The 15,924-nt window shown below is 39.5% G+C and overlaps 1 long non-coding RNA gene across 1 annotated transcript in view; it reads left to right on the top strand.

The window, feature by feature from the left end:
* Positions 1–2,186: 2,186 nt before the first annotated feature.
* LOC106725846 overlaps positions 2,187–15,924 on the top strand; it is a 22,759-nt gene continuing 9,021 nt past the window's right edge. Inside the window, exons 1-3 of the long non-coding RNA XR_001361845.1 lie at positions 2,187–2,272; positions 10,337–10,471; positions 14,418–14,546. This is a non-coding gene — a long non-coding RNA (uncharacterized LOC106725846). The remainder of the gene's footprint in view (positions 2,273–10,336; positions 10,472–14,417; positions 14,547–15,924) is intronic.

Raw genomic sequence — 15,924 nt, 5'->3', positions numbered from 1 at the left:
CTGATATTTGGTGATAATAAAAAGCATATCTACTTTAACATGGTTTTATCATTGTTTTTCGGTTTTCAAGAGAAAATGCACTCCTATTGCCTGCACACAGGATGGATCACTTTCATCACCCCACACTGATTTTGCCACTACATAAAAAGTCTGGTTCTTATAATGTGTACCCTGATTGGACTCTCTCACTGACAGTTAACTGCTTCTTACATTTGTAGCAGAAAACAAATTTAATCTATTAAGGGTAGGAAAACAAATCTTCCTTTCCCCTCTGCTTTTTTACTATTATAAGAAGTCATTCAACATATTCTTGGCAAATGAGAGGGAACCTTCCTCAGGATGAAATAAAAGAGACTCCTCCAGAAAACAGTTTTGGCAATTTGAGGAAGGCGATATGTCAGTAATATTTAAAGAAGTGTTTCTTGCCTCCATTTAGCCCTATTGGATTTGGACATATTGTGTAAGCTCTTATTTCAATCTCCATGTCTCCTGATTTCCCTTTTTATTTTCTGTCTTTTCTCTCTGTGTTCTGCATTCTGTATGATTTCTTTACATATATCTTCTAATTCTGTAGTTTTCTCTTCAGCTAATCTAAATTACTACTTAATCTAGTTTCCTCAATAAATTTCCTCAATACTTTAACTTCCAGGATTTCTGTATGTTCCTGTTATTCATTGCTACAAAAAACAAACTATCTCAAAATGTAGCCACTTAAAACAATCTGCCTATTTTGCTCATGATTTTGTGCATTAGGAATTCAGAAAAGGCTCAGTTAGAGGTTCTGGCTTAGGGTCTTTTAGGTAGTTGCAATCAGCCAGTGGTTAGAGCTGAAACAGCAGAAGGCTGGAAAAGTTGTGGAGAGCCAGGCATTTCTCTTTCTTTATGTAGCCACAGGACCGCTACATGTGGTCACTTTGCATAGGCTAACTTGGGCTTCCTCATGCCTGACAACTCCTAGGCAGTTGAACTTCTTACATGGCAGGCAGCTCAGGATTCCAGCACAAGTGATCCAGTCAGCAAGGCCAAAACTGCCTCACATTTCTGATATAGCATCAGAAGTCACACAGCATCACTTATACCACATTCTATTAATTACAAGTGAGTCACATATGCCCATCAAGGGAAGGGACATACACCCCACCTCTTGATGGGAGGAGTATGGACCCTTGTAAGAGAAAAGTATGTGGCCGAAGCCGGTTTGGCTCAGTGTATAGAGCGTCGGCCTGCGGACTGGGGGGTCCTGGGTTCGATTCCGGTCAAGGGCATGTATGTTGGTTGCGGGCACATACCCAGTAGGGGATGTGCAGGAGGCAGCTGGTCGATGTTTCTCTCTCATCGATGTTTCTAACTCTCTATCCCTCTCCCTTCCTCTCTGTAAAAAATCAATAAAATATATTTTAAAAAAAAGAGAAAAGTATGTGGGATGGGAAATATTGCTGTGGCCATCTATGTGCTATGATTTTGGAAGATACAACATATAATGCTACGTGATTCATTTTCAAAGCTCTCCTTTTCAAAAAATTATGTCCCATTCTTAGCTTACAAGTTCTATCCCTTCCTCTTTTTTTTTTTTTTTAGAAGATTTTAAAGCATACTTAAAGTCCCTTTTACACTGTGTCCTGGGTTGTGGATAAGACCCCCATCAAGCTTTTTTCATGGCTGCCTTTGCTGTGGGTTCACTAGGATTCACTGATTCCACACAAACATTTAGTTTAGATTCTTGTCACAGGGCTTCTACATTATGAGGTTTTTGTGAGTATTTGAGCCTTCACAGGCAGCACAGCATAAGAATCTTTATTTCTCTTAGCTGACCCTTTTGACATTTCTGACCCAACATGCTCTGTAAGGAGACTAATCGCAGCCAACCTCCATGAGCAGGAAATCTAAAGACTTGACCACCATTCTTTCAGGTTGTTAAAATCCCTACCGTAAGGTGCTGGGATTGCTCATAAGACATAAATATCACTCACCTCTGTGGATTCTCTCTTAATTTCTAACACCTAGAAATTTCTATTTCTTGCTTGCAAGCTCAGCTATATACTTTAAAAAAGGTTTTTAGTATCTAGCAATTTTATGTTTTGAGGGTGGAAAGAGGATTTCCCATGTTTTCTTGGTTCTCATCTTGACCAAAAGTCAACTTTGTTTCTAAATATAGAGCTTTGGATTGCTGAATGCTTGCATTTAACGAACAAATGAGCTCTTCTTTATGGATCATCTAACCTCATTGTAGAAGAAAATAAGACTTGTATGTAGAGGAACAAAGCAGACATAGGTGTGTATTTGGGGAAACCTGTAAGGGAATGGATAAGTTCTGAGTCTGCTGGACTCAAGTCACAGATGTTAAGAACTCATTCTTGAAGAGTTATTCCAATGTGAGTCTGTTGCTCAGAAAGTACTCAGTGAGAGGCCAGACTCTATTTACACCACTATTCAATGACCTTTCTATCCCCATCAACTGACCACCCCATCTTTGGATGGGTAGGAACACTAAACTGTGTATTCCCAGAGCCCTTGACCACCAGCCTTCTAATTGAGAAGTGAGGAGTAGCAACACCCTGCACAGCCATGATTCTATCCAGGCCACAATGTTTGCCAACCCCAGGTGAATGCCTCAGAAAACTGAAATGAACATTCTGGAAAACCAGCAAGGTTTGGGAAAGAGCTCTCTTAGTTTTACTTCATGAAGGGACAAAGCATAATAGAGCACTGAGAATGAGAACAACTGGAGGGCCCACCCATATCACAAGTACAGAGATTGTAGGCACAGGAAAGGTATGAGGTGGTGAGAATCCTAAAGAAAATCTAATCCTGCAGAGCTTGTTCTCAGGGGAAAGTGAGATTTTAGTAAAGTTAGTCTTTAGTGCATTTTCTCGCATATCCCCCTCTTCTTACTCTCAGGGAATTATTTTCAGACCTCTGTCTGAAAGTGTCCCTTCAAATGGAGACTTGTGAGGGTACATATTTATACAAGTGCTTTTATATAAGCAAGATGATAATGATAATGAGGACTCTCGCCCTAGCCGGTTTGGCTCAGTGGATAGAGCATTGGGCCATGGACTGAAGGGTCCCAGGTTCGATTCTGGTCTAGGGCACGTACCTCAGTTGCAGCCTCTGGCCCTGGTTGGGGTGTGTGTGGGAGGCAACCAATGTGTCTCTCATACATCGATGTTTCTCACTCTGTGTCTCTCCCCCTCCCTTTTACTCTCTATAAAAAATCAATGGAAAAAATATCCTCAGGTGAGGATTAACCAAAATAATATTTTTAAGAGGATAATGATTACTCTTCAACTACTACTCATTCCTGAAGGTTCAGTCAAATTTCCACCCCTATATGAAGTCTTCTCTGGCAACTCGAGCTCATCTGACCTCTCCTTTCCAAATTATTGTCTATTCCACTCACTGGTCACCTCACACACAGCTCAGGATTTTTCCTGTCATTGTCTCAAGTGTTTTTTTATTTCTAATATTCTTTGTAAATTTTTAGTATGTTGAGCTTTGGTCTCTGTAAGCAGATTATAGGATTTTTAAGTCCAGAAATGTACATTGCACATCTTCATTTTAAAAATTTATAGCATTTGCCATAGGCTGAGCATGACACAAGGGCTCCATAAATATTAATAAATGATAGCTTATTTGTTCACTGTTTTTGTTTGGAAGTTTACATGATATACCACATATTCAAACACTGGAATGCTTTGGAATACAAAAAAAACAAACACCTTGAAGAAGTGATTCAGTCTCACCATACTTCAGTTTCCCACCTACAATATGGAGATGACAATACGCTTCTGTCTGCTATGCTGGTAGATGAAAAGGTTGTTATTGGTGTTTTGTTTTTTTAATTATGTGTCATAAGTGTCTTTAAATATACGTTTACTGTAAAGTCTTTTGCACGTGTGCCTCACTTTATACAAATGACATAGTTCTGAAAAATTGGATGAAAAAAATGAGTTTTCACTGATTTATTGTTTGATTTCATCATTTAAAGTTTTATATGAATTAGCCAGTTATAAAATTAAATATACAGTAGGAACTTGAAAAAAAATTATGGTCAGATTAACTTAAAGCCACTTCCCTAATTTGTATATTTATAAATCTAGACTTCATGGAGAAGACCCATTAGTGATCCATCAATAAAATCCTTCTTTTTCTGATTTTCACCGTCTCCATTCTTGCTTATTCTCTGCTGGACCTCAGTGGTGAAACTCCAAATGGGGTAAGCCAACTCTCTGCCTTTAGGGCTCCTGCACCTTGAACATACAGCTCCTCTGAGGCTAATCAATCATACAGCCCTGTAGATTTTACTATCACCAATCTCCTCAAACCCCCAGTGCTACACCATCCCAGAACTCATAATAAATGACTTTGTTTCCCACTTACGTGTGTGTGTGTGTGTATCATAAGATAGAAGCAATCTCAACAAAATTGCTTTTATACCACATAATCTCCTTGGGAAGGTTTATATATTCATTGGGCTCCTCTAACTGTTGTCTTTTGATGACAACCAACCGCATGTCTCCAAACATATCACTCTCCTGTTCTCCAGATCTGAATATCTAACTATTTCCTGGACATAACTTGGACACACAAATTCAATATGTTTTTAATGAACTTACCTGTCTGCCTTTGCTATCATCTCCCCCTGAAAAAATGTTCTTCCTTTTGAGTGAAGGGCACTCTCATCTACCCTGTTGACCAAGTCACCCTTAACCTTCCTCTCCTGCAACTTTCACATGCTATTGAACAATCACCAAGACCAATTAATTCTCCCACTTAAATAAAACTTTCTTCTTAACTGTCACTTCCCAAGTTCAAGCCTACATTATTGCAACAGTCTCCTTGCTGGTCTCCCATAGTACAGTCTTCAATCCATTCTTTAGACTTCATGCTATAGGTTGGTCAGATATGCTATAACTGGGCTCTCATTATCTTTGGGCCAGCAGCTACTTAGAGCAGCTACTATAGATCCATGTATGTATCTTTTTTTTTCTTATCCTCCATCCAAGGATATGTTTATTGATGAGAGAGAGAGAGAGAGAGAGAGAAACATTGACTGGTTGCCTTCTATACGTGCCATGACTGGGGATCAAATCCACAACCTGGGGATGTGCCCTGACCTGGAATCAAACTCTCAACCTTTCAGTGCACAGGATGACGACACTCAACCTACTGAGCCACTCCAGTTGGGCTACATGTATCTTATTCTAGTATCCAAGCTAATGGAGTCCATTGTACCCAGAGAGATCATTCTAAAATTCAAAGGTTATTAAGCTCTCCCTTGATTAAAAGTCTTTACTCCCTTAGAAGAAAATTCAAACTTAACATGGTGCATTTAGTCAACTATTTGTCACAAGGATATTGTATAACAAACTACCCTCCAAGTCAGAGGCTTACAATAACAGTCCCTCATTCTCATGCTCATAAGCCTATAGGTTGGCTACAACTAAGCTGAGTTAGGCTAGATTTCCAGCTCCTGAACTCCAGGATCCAAGCTATAGGAAGATTAGGTACAAATCTGTACATAGCATAAAGTATCTTCACAATAAAGGCCCCCCGTTTGTCATCCAAGTTCCCAGCACAGAACCTACTCTATAGCAGATGCTCACTAAATTGTTGTTGAATGACTGAATGAAGCCTAATAGGGCTGGCTTTGGGGAAACCAAGAAGTTAATTTCTATGTCTGCCATCTCCCCGTTTTGCATGCCATTTTCTCCTTTATAGTGTGTCTTGTTTAGTAACCTGGTTCCCTTATAATCACTTCCCTCAGCGCACTACTAAAAACCACACTCACAAAGGCCATGCATCCAGTAAATTACACATTAATAAAAATAGCAGTCTGTTAACCCTTTCAGATGTATTTGGTATCTGAGCTCTCACTGAGGAATCTGTAGAGGACTTGACCTCTACTAACGGAATTTAAATCACCTTGTAAAAGATAAAGAAATTTAACACTAAATAAGTGGCAAGTTACATTTTCCTCCAGGTAAGGTTCACTTGAAAACCAGATTCAACTCCCATTAGTTTATCATATAGATGTCAGTTCAACCCCCTCACAACTGTGTTACAGAAAGTTTCACTCAGGTGCTTTATTTTAAGCCTTCCAGAATAGAAGTTTCCCTTAAATGTAGTATGGATAAAGACAGCTGCCACAGACAATGATCTTCCCATAACACACCAACATACATGCCAGCCTCCCCCATTACTCCTTCAGCCTGTGGTGTACACATGGCTTCTTCCAATCAGATCCCAGAATGCCCCTAGAAATAGGTCATTTGAAATAAACATCAACTTCGCTTCACAAAGATTCTATGCCTATGTGGTCATAGACAAAAAAAAAAAGAGTCCTTTGGGGAAACAGGGCATGTAAACAGCAGAGCCCAGGCATCCCTTGCTTCCTGTTCCTTCTCAGTGGCAACTACATATAATGCTGGGGTCCAACCCCAGCAGGTCCAGGGGTCCCCAAAGGTGTGGACGGAGTCGGCGAAGAAGGAATGACACGGAGACAGCCTTCAGTTGATCAGCAGCCTAGCCAGGATCTCCAGCCAAGTTCTAGTCAGGATCTCCAGCGAAGGTCTGGTCAAGTTCTGGTTAGGATCTGATTAGGATCTGATGTTTATTGTCTTGTTACATCTGTATTTATACCAGTTGATTTTAATCCTGTCAATTTCTATTGCAAAGGTTAGGGCGTTTCTTATCTCCATTCCAGGGAGTAAAGATTATGTAGCTTAAGCGTGATTGTTTGTAGTTAAAGTGATTAACTACCCGCCTGGCACTTAGTTAAGGGGTTGTATCCCCTCCCTAACCTCAGGGAAAAATCCCCACCTGGGGAAACAACGTTTCTCGGAGAGGTGACCTTGGTTAAAACACATGGCGCTAAGGAGAGCAAACATATTAAGAACAATATGCTATATATGCCAGGTCCCTTGAAACATATGCTGTGCAGATGTTTCTTTCCTGCAGCGACTGTGTCAAGCAGCAAGGATGGACCGGCTTCCGGCAATATAAGACCTCTCTCTGCTCTCTAAATTGAGTTTTGACAATGTCTTTCCCTCCTTCCCTGATTTGCACTGCCTCACCCCCTCAACATAATACTCATTTGCAAGAACATTACTTAAATCTTATAAGGAGCAGGCTTGTTCCAACTCCCTAAAAAAGTTATAAAATAGCAAACATGACTAGAATGAATCTCTAAGGGAGATTACTGGGGCTGGGAGTTAGGGGGTAGTGTGGGGATGCAGAAGAAACATTTATTGAACAACTTCCATACAAACAGGATGTAGTTTAACCCTCATAACACTTATCTGAGATACCTGTTTTTATGTCTTTTGTAAAAAGGAAAGCCAAAGCTCAGAGAGGTCAATTAACTGGCTCTTGGGTCCCACAGCTAGTAATCAGCAGAAATAGAATTAGAACCCAAATCTGACCCATTTTCAAAATGCATGTCCCCAGCACCTTCTTCACATCTCCATGGTTGAGTCCACTTAAAGAAAGAATGAAAGACACATTTCCAGAATTGTGTGATAAGCAAGGAACTGTTTTAATGAACCCATCAACAATCTTCTAATTCACTAAGTACTTGAGTAAAGCCTCATAAGTGCTTAGCTTCAGGTTAGGCAATACGGGAAAGACACAGAAGTAGGTGATGGACTCTATGACCTCCAGTTGCTTAAACCAAGGAGAGGAGAAAAATATCTTGCATCCAGGGAATGAACAAATGCTCAACTGTGTAGTACAATTCAGAGGTAGAACAGGCCAGTGTGGACTGATAAGGAATGAATCAGTTAGGGTTCTAGTTGCAAGAAACTAGATTTAAGCAGAAATAATTTATTTAACTGTAAGCAAAAATACAATGAGATCTCACTTCACACTCACTGGAATGGCTATAATAAAAAAGACAGAAAATAACAAAGATTATTTGGCAGAGATGTGGAGAAATTGGAACCCTCACACATTGCAAAATGGGGCAATCACTCTAGAAAACAGTTTACCAGCTCCTCAAAAGATTAGTCATAGTTACCATACCAGCAATTCCACTCCTAGTTATAAATTCCCAAGAGAAATCTACACAAAAACTTGCACATGAATGTTCATAGAGGCATTATTCATAAGGGCCAGAAAGTAGAAATAACTCAAATATCCATTAACAGGTGAGTGGATAAATAAAATGTGGGATAGCCATACAATGGAATATTATTTAACAATAAAAAGGAATGGATTACTAATACATGCTACAACATGAGTCAATCTTGAAAACATACTAAGTGAAAGAAGCCAATCACAACAAAACACATATTATATGATTTCATTTATATGAAATGCCCAGAATAGGCAAATCTATAGAGATCTCAAATAGATTAGTGGCTGCCTAGATCTGCGAATAGGGGAAGGATTGGAAAGTGACTGCTAATGGGTATGGGATTTCTTTTTCAAGGACAAAATGTTCTAACATTAGATTGTTATGATCATTGCATGATCTTGTGAATTTACTTTAAAATAATAAATTGTATGCTTTAAATGGGTGAATTGTATGATAAGTGAATTAAATCTCAATAAAATAGTTTTTTAAAAAAATATCGGGGATGGCTTATAGAATCTCTGGAAGGCTGCAGAACTAGGCTTAGAAGTTGTGCAGGCACAAGTAATGCTCCAAATTTTTTAGGCAGCTGAAATGGCAAAGACATCACAGAAAGTGCTGTAGGGCACAGACTGCATTGCTTGCCTATTCTGGACATTTCCTATAGATGAAATCATACAATATGTGTTTCATTGTGATTGGCTTCTTTCACTTAGCACGTTTTCAAGGTTGATTCATGTTGGTGCATGTATTAGTAATCCATTCCTTTTTTATCCTATACTAGAAGCCGGATGCATGAAATTCATGCAAGAGTAGGCCTTCCTTCCCCGGCTGCAGGCACTGGCTTCCCTACGGCACCTGGGACCCAGGCTTCCCTTGCAGCCCTGGCTTTATCCAGAAGGTCATCCAGAAGGACGTCTGGTCTAATTAGCATATTACACTTTTATTTGGGAAGCCTGGGTCCCAGGTGCCTGCTGGTGGTTGGAGGGAAACCTGGGTCCCAGGTGCCAAAGGGAAGCTGGTGCCGGCATCTGGAGGAAGGAAGGCCTACCATTGCACGAATTTCATGCATAGGGCCTCTAGTAGATACTAAAAGGCTAATATGCAAATAGACCGAATGGTGGAACAACCGAACAACCAGTCACTATGATGTGTGCTGGCCACCAGGGGGCACGTGCAGAACATGTCGGGTGTCAGCCGCAGCAGAAGAATGGAGCAGGTGAGCAGGGGTGCCAGGCCAACATGGGGCGCCAGTCACTGTCATCGGAGTGAGCCTCTGGTGTTTATGAAAATTCTTTGCTCCTGCACACCACAGTCCTACCCGGTGCTCGCGCCCAGCGCAGGCCCCTATCACCCCTCAGGGCTTCTCCACCTTCCCCTGCTCCTGAGGGGCAATCAGGGCAGCAGCCACCACTCATACCCGCTGACAACACTGGCCCCACTCACACCCACTGCTGGCGCCGGCCCCAATTGCTCCATGCCATCAGCGGGGGCAAGTGGGGCCGGCACCATCAGTGCGTGGGAGCTGTGGTGGCAGGAGTGGAGGTGTAGAAGATGAACCAAGACCCGCCCCTGTGCCCACCGCAACCTCACGGCCCACAGTTCCTTCAAGGTGCACAAATTCGTGCACTGGGCCCCTAGTTGTTAAATAATATCCTGCCTATGGTGCACTATACATTAATATTTCAAATATTATTATGTGAATAACACAAATACATTTCACTAGATTTAATGTAAACAACATTTAAAACACACTACAATTATTTACAGTTATGAGACTAACACAGAATTCAGCTGTAGGGACCACAGCCATTACTGCCTCTGGGAGCTAAATTATCTGCCACTGCTACAGACCCGACTAGCCACCAGAATGGATTCTGCACAGTCCCTGCTTCTTCTCACAGCTAGCTTGGGGTGCGAGTGTTCCAGGGGGAGAGCCTAAATCACATGCTCACACCCTAGCTACAATAAAGGCTGGGAAAGTGAGAATCCAGCATTGTCAGGGCTGTAGGGAAAAGTGGACTGTGCCTCATGAGGGCGATTCTCCAAACATGGAATGTAGGTGGCCACAAAGAATGACTGACGCTGCTACAGAAAGTCTTTCTTACTGGAAATAGCTTTAGCGCTCTTTTAGGATGGACCGGATTTGGACCCAGAAAAATGAGAAAAACATTGCAGCTTAGGAAATTGCATTAGGTAGGTGGTAATAAAGACCTAGTTTTTGTTTTTGGTGTTTTGGTTTTTTGTTGTTGTTTTTTTCAGGAATTCCCAAGGTCCTCCAACTTCATGGAAAGATAAGACATGCAGGCATCTCACAGGTGATACTGGAGGCAGAGTGGCATCAAGCTCTGTCTGGGCTGTGCACTTGCAGGGATTTAAAAAGAAAGGTTACCCAAGGTGGATTATTAGAGGAAACCCTCAAGGTCCAAATGGCTTGTTAGAATTTCTTTGTAGTCTGGCTACCAGTGGCTTCAGTGATAACTTGAAAGTTAGAACTACCCAGTCCCCAAGTAGCAGGAAGGAGGTACCCAGGTAGTTTCCTCACTCTCTTAGTTTTGTACCCCTGCATGCATGGGCAGGGAACAGAGCAATGGAAACAGGGCTGCTTTTGAGGTGTATTCAAATGGGGGCCATGGTGACAGCTTGGGAGTGAGAAATGCTATTTCTAGTTTAAGCTGTGAGACCTTTTTGCCAAAAGATTTCTTTTTCTCCCTGTGTCTCCTATGAACACAGGATAGATTGATCCCTTTCTCAGACCATCCCACATCATTTCTTCCTGTTCTTGAGTTTGGAACTCTAAATCTTTGTTCTTTCTGTGTAGCTGGGATGATGTAGAGCATTCTGGAAGAGGGTCTGGCCCTCTCACCATAGTTCATTTCATTTTTATGCTCTCTTTCTATCTGGCTTTTCTTAATAGCTTTGAGATGAATTTCCTTTCAGCCTTGCACTGGCCTTGTGAAAGCAAAGAGTTGAGTTATTAGGCACAATAGGAGCATTTATTTATCTGGCTTTCATCAAGATAAATAACAAATTTATCTAAAATCTTAGCACATCAAAAACATCCCAATATATAAAAAATAACTGTGGTTTACTTAATGGTTTTGCAAAACTTTGTCATAAAATAACAACATGGTAAATTAATTTGTGAAGCAGTATCTTAACCCGAATCACTTATAGCACTATGGGGCAAATGGAAGAGGTGAATTTCAAGAAAGTCTCATGGCATAGAGCTTTAAAAAAAAAAAAATCGCGACATCATACATAAAAAGCAGGAATGATGGATTCACCATCAATAAATTTAATAGCAGCCAGAGCCCCATTTGCTAGAAATTCACTTTGAGTCTGAATTATTTTTAAATAAGACATCACACATAGGGTAAGAAAGAAAAAAATTCCCAGCTCAGGTTCCATTAATTTCCCAGCCAGTAACTTTGAAATAGTGTAGAATTTACAGGTCAGCAGCAAAAACTCACTCAACCAGGGAGAAAAATGGGCCATTTCTCTTTAGTGTCCAACTGAAGACCCCACTTAGGAGCTATTTCCTGATTCTTGAAAAGTCTTTTAACTTTATCATTTCTTGATTTTAACTGAGCTGAAGCAGCTCCCCATGATACAGGAAAATGTGAGTGGATTCCATTTTCCCTGCATTACAAGGGCATTATCCAGGCCCTGGAGTAGCAATCTGCCTAGATTAGTATTAAAGACTGTGTCACACCAACTGAGAGCAAGACACAAGACACAAATGCTGGCTTTTGTCACTGGCAAGTTAGAAATGCTGAGCCAGTGGAAGAGAGAAATGTGCATGTCTAGGTTTTGCAGCCCATTAGAGGAGGTTGCCTTTCTAGTCTGCCTTACTCCATAAAACAGGGCCTATCATTGGGGCTGGGGATTGAGGACTGCCATTTGGCTGGTTCTCACATTCATGAAGAGCTTCAGTCGTTTGATGTCATCATCAAAGGAGGTCAACCATCCAGTCCCAGAGATGCACAGTGACTAAAAGAGGATGACATTTATTATAAAACTTTCATCTATCTCATATCCTGCCTGTGGTGCACTATACATTAATATTTCAAATATTATTATGTGAAAAACACAAATATATTTCACTAGATTTAATGTAAACAGCATTTAAAACACACTACAATTTTTTAAAGCCCTGTTTTGGAATTTTCCACTTATTTTCTATATGAATAGCCTCAAAAAATAAATAAATAAGACAACAAAAGAGAGGAAAAAATGGTCAGGGCCTCTTTGAACTTCTGAGAGACCCTATCTAGATGGCCATATTTATCTTGATAATGACAAGATGCTATACATTTGATTCAATTTAATTTGTTTCAATTATTAATCAATCTTTAGGACCTTAAGCTATAGAGATGATAAAAGCAATCTATAAATATAAACAATAGTTGCTATTCAGTGAGCACCAGTTACATGCTAGCTACTGTGCTAGATTTTTTCTGTTATTTTCTTTAATCTATAACAACATTCAGATAAAGGTTATTTACCCCTACATAAACTGAGAATTGGTATTTGTTTAAAATCACCCAGATGATAAAAAGAGGAACTGGGATTTGAACCCTGATCTCTTTGCCTCCAAAGGCTGTGTTCTTAGCTACTACTGAAAGATCATTTAAATGACAGCTACTAATTTTGTAGGAAAAATAAAAGACACACTTCAGAAAACATCTCCATCAGTCAGCCCTAGAGGAATCCTGTCAAATTCTACTCTTTGACCTGCTTTTCTAAACCTATGCTCAGCAGCTCCCATCTGTCAGCTGTCCTCCTTCAGACAAATAACTACAGCACAGCTAAGTAGGCCTCAACGTTAGATTTTGTGTCCTCCTAAAGTTAGTCCCTGACTGGGATTTGGATAGTTCAGAAACTTCACTGATTTCCCTGTTAGAGTAATAATCTTATTCTCAGTAATGTGCCTTCAGAAGAAAAACTACCACTGCTTGAGTATTCACTAGCCTAGTTACAGAACATCTTTTAAAAAAAATATACATATATTTTTTATTTCAGAGAGGAAGGGAAAGGGAGAGACAGATAGAAACAGAGAAATAGAGAATCATTGATGGGCCGCCTCCTGCACGCACCCCCATTGGGGATTGGTCCAAAACCCGGGCATGTGCCCTGTCTGGGAATCAAACTGCGACCTCCTGGTTCATAGGTGGACGCTCAACCACTGAGCCATGCCAGCTGGGCACATCTCTTATTTTTAATAAATGTGACATTTTATTTATTTTTTGTTTTGTTTTTTCTTTTTTTTATTTGTTAAATATGACATTTTAATACGTCAGATAGGTACATGAAAAATATTCAAAAAGTGCAAAAGGATATGTAGTGAAAAGTAAATGTCTACCCACCCACCAGGAGGCAACAACTGTCTTTTAGAGATAGTCCATGAAAACATAAATATCAAATGTACCCATTTAAATGTCAGTGTCCCACCCTGAACATTGCATTTTTAATTGTGTCTTTAAGATGGTTTCACATCTGCATAGAACTGCTTTCTTCTTTTTTATGGCCTCATAGTATTCTAATGATAATATACCATTATGTATTCAACCAATCCCTTTTTTAGTTATTTCCAACATTTGCTATTAGAAACAATGCTACAGTGAATGTCTTTCAATTTGTAACAATTTATAAATGTAGACATCTATAGAATTACTTTCTAGAAATGAAGCTGTGTCATATTTAATCTGCCCTTTCCAGAAGTTGTTCCAATTTACACTTGCACCAAAAATTGACTGCTTCCTAATATCTTCACCTACACAAGGTGCTACAAACTTTTGGATCTTTGCCAATCTGATTATCAGTTTTAATTTGCATTTCTCTTATTATAAGGGTATTGAACAACTTTTCATGTGTTTACAAGTCATCTGTATTTCTTGTTTTATAAACCAGCTGTTAATATACTTTGCCTAATTTATATTGCTTATCCTTTTTCTTATTAATGTGTAGGAACTCTTTTTATATTAATAAAATAAACCCTATAGGATAGGCGTTACAAATAGTTTTTTTTTTTCCTCAATTTGTTGCTTGTCTTCTAACTTTATTTCTTGGCAAGCAGAATTTTTTCATTGTTATTCATTAAAATGTATCAATCCTTTCTTTTATGACCTCTGGGATTTGTATCAAACTTAAAAAGCCTTTCTCACATTGATATTGTGGGAATTTTCCTATGTATTTTATGACTTCATTTTTTTCCTGTTTAAATTTTTTGTCCATCTGGAATATATTAGACAGAAGAAGCAGGTAGTGATCCAATTTGATATTAGTGTTCCAAATGGCTGCCAAATGGCCCAAATAATATTTTGCATTTTATCTTTTTTAGATAATGCTTGGGAACACGCTAAGAAACTTAGAAATTGGTCTCACCTTCAGCTTCGGATCCCTTGGAAATCCTGTCCCATATAGCAGAAGGAAAGCACCATCATTACCCCTCAAAAAATAAGCTGGTATGGTAATATGAATTCTGTATATATTTTGGATATTAACCCTTTGTCAGAACTGTTGTTTGCAAATATCTTCTCCCACTTGTCTTTTTGTTTTGTTGGCAATTTCTTTTGCGTGCAGAAACTTTTTAGTTTGATATATTCCCATTAATTTATTTTTGCCTTTACTTCCCTTGCCTTTAGGGTCAAATTCATAAAATCTTCCATAGGTCCATAAGTTTAGTAGCTTATGTTCTTCTATGTAATTTATTATTTCAGATTTTATATGTAAGTCTTTGATCCATTTTGAGTTAATTTTTATATATGGGGACAAACTGTAGTCTAGTTTTATTCTTTTGCATGTGGCTTTCCAATTTTCATAGCACCACTTATTGAAAATACTTTCTTTTCTTCACTGTACATTTTTGGCTTCTTTGTAAAAAATTATTTGTCCATATACATGTGAGTTTATTTCTGCCATTTGCAACAACATGAATGGACCTTGAGAATATCATGCTAAGCAAAATAAGGCAGACAGAAAATGTTAAGAACCATATGATTTCACAAATATTTGGGGTATAAAACTGAAAGCAGCAAATGAACAAACAAGAAAAACAAACAAAAAATCATAGACACAGATAACAGTATGGTGATTATCAGAAGGAAAGGGGAGGGAGGCTGAGGTAGTAAAAGGTAAAGGAAGTCAACTATATGGTAATGGAAGAAGATATGACTTTGGGTGGTAGGTACACAATGCAATATACAGATCATGTACCATAGAAATGTACACTTGAAATCTGGATGATATTAACCAATGTCATTCCAATAAATTTAATTTAAAAACAAAACAAACAGAAGCTGGTATAGGAATGTATCTGAATGAGAAGCAAGACAACTGAAATTAGTCCAAGTCTAGGCAGACAATTTTTATAAGGCCAAAAGCATATAAATTTGTGTGTGTATGGGTGGGTGTTATTTAATAAAAATAATAAAATTACAAATACAAAATTAGATATAAACATGAATATTTATTTGATGAATCTTAGTGGGAAGGGCGGTGGTGGTAAGAGATTAATCAAAGAACTTATATGCATACTAGTAGCCCATTGTGCGATATCGTGCGCAGTAGGCCACCCGCTGCTTCCGCGGGAGCTGGCAGGAACCGCAACGTGCCACCGGGAGCTGCGCTGCGCTGCTTCCACGGGAGGCGGGCCCGCCATCTCCTCTCCGGGCCTGTGCTCGGCTGCGGAGGCTGCGGGCCGGTCCCCTGTCCCTGTCCGTGTCCACTTTGGGCCTCACCTGTGCGTGCCATCTCCTCCTGTCTGGTCGTGACCCGTTACAGCATCCTGGCCTAATTTGCATATTTCCTCTTTTCATATATATATATACTAGTGGCCCAGTGCATGA

Source organism: Myotis brandtii, unplaced genomic scaffold (genome assembly GCF_000412655.1).
Source record: "Myotis brandtii unplaced genomic scaffold, ASM41265v1 scaffold191, whole genome shotgun sequence".
NCBI lineage: Eukaryota > Metazoa > Chordata > Mammalia > Chiroptera > Vespertilionidae > Myotis > Myotis brandtii.
Note: the sequence above shows the minus strand (reverse complement) of the source record. Positions and strands in the feature narration are given on the sequence as shown.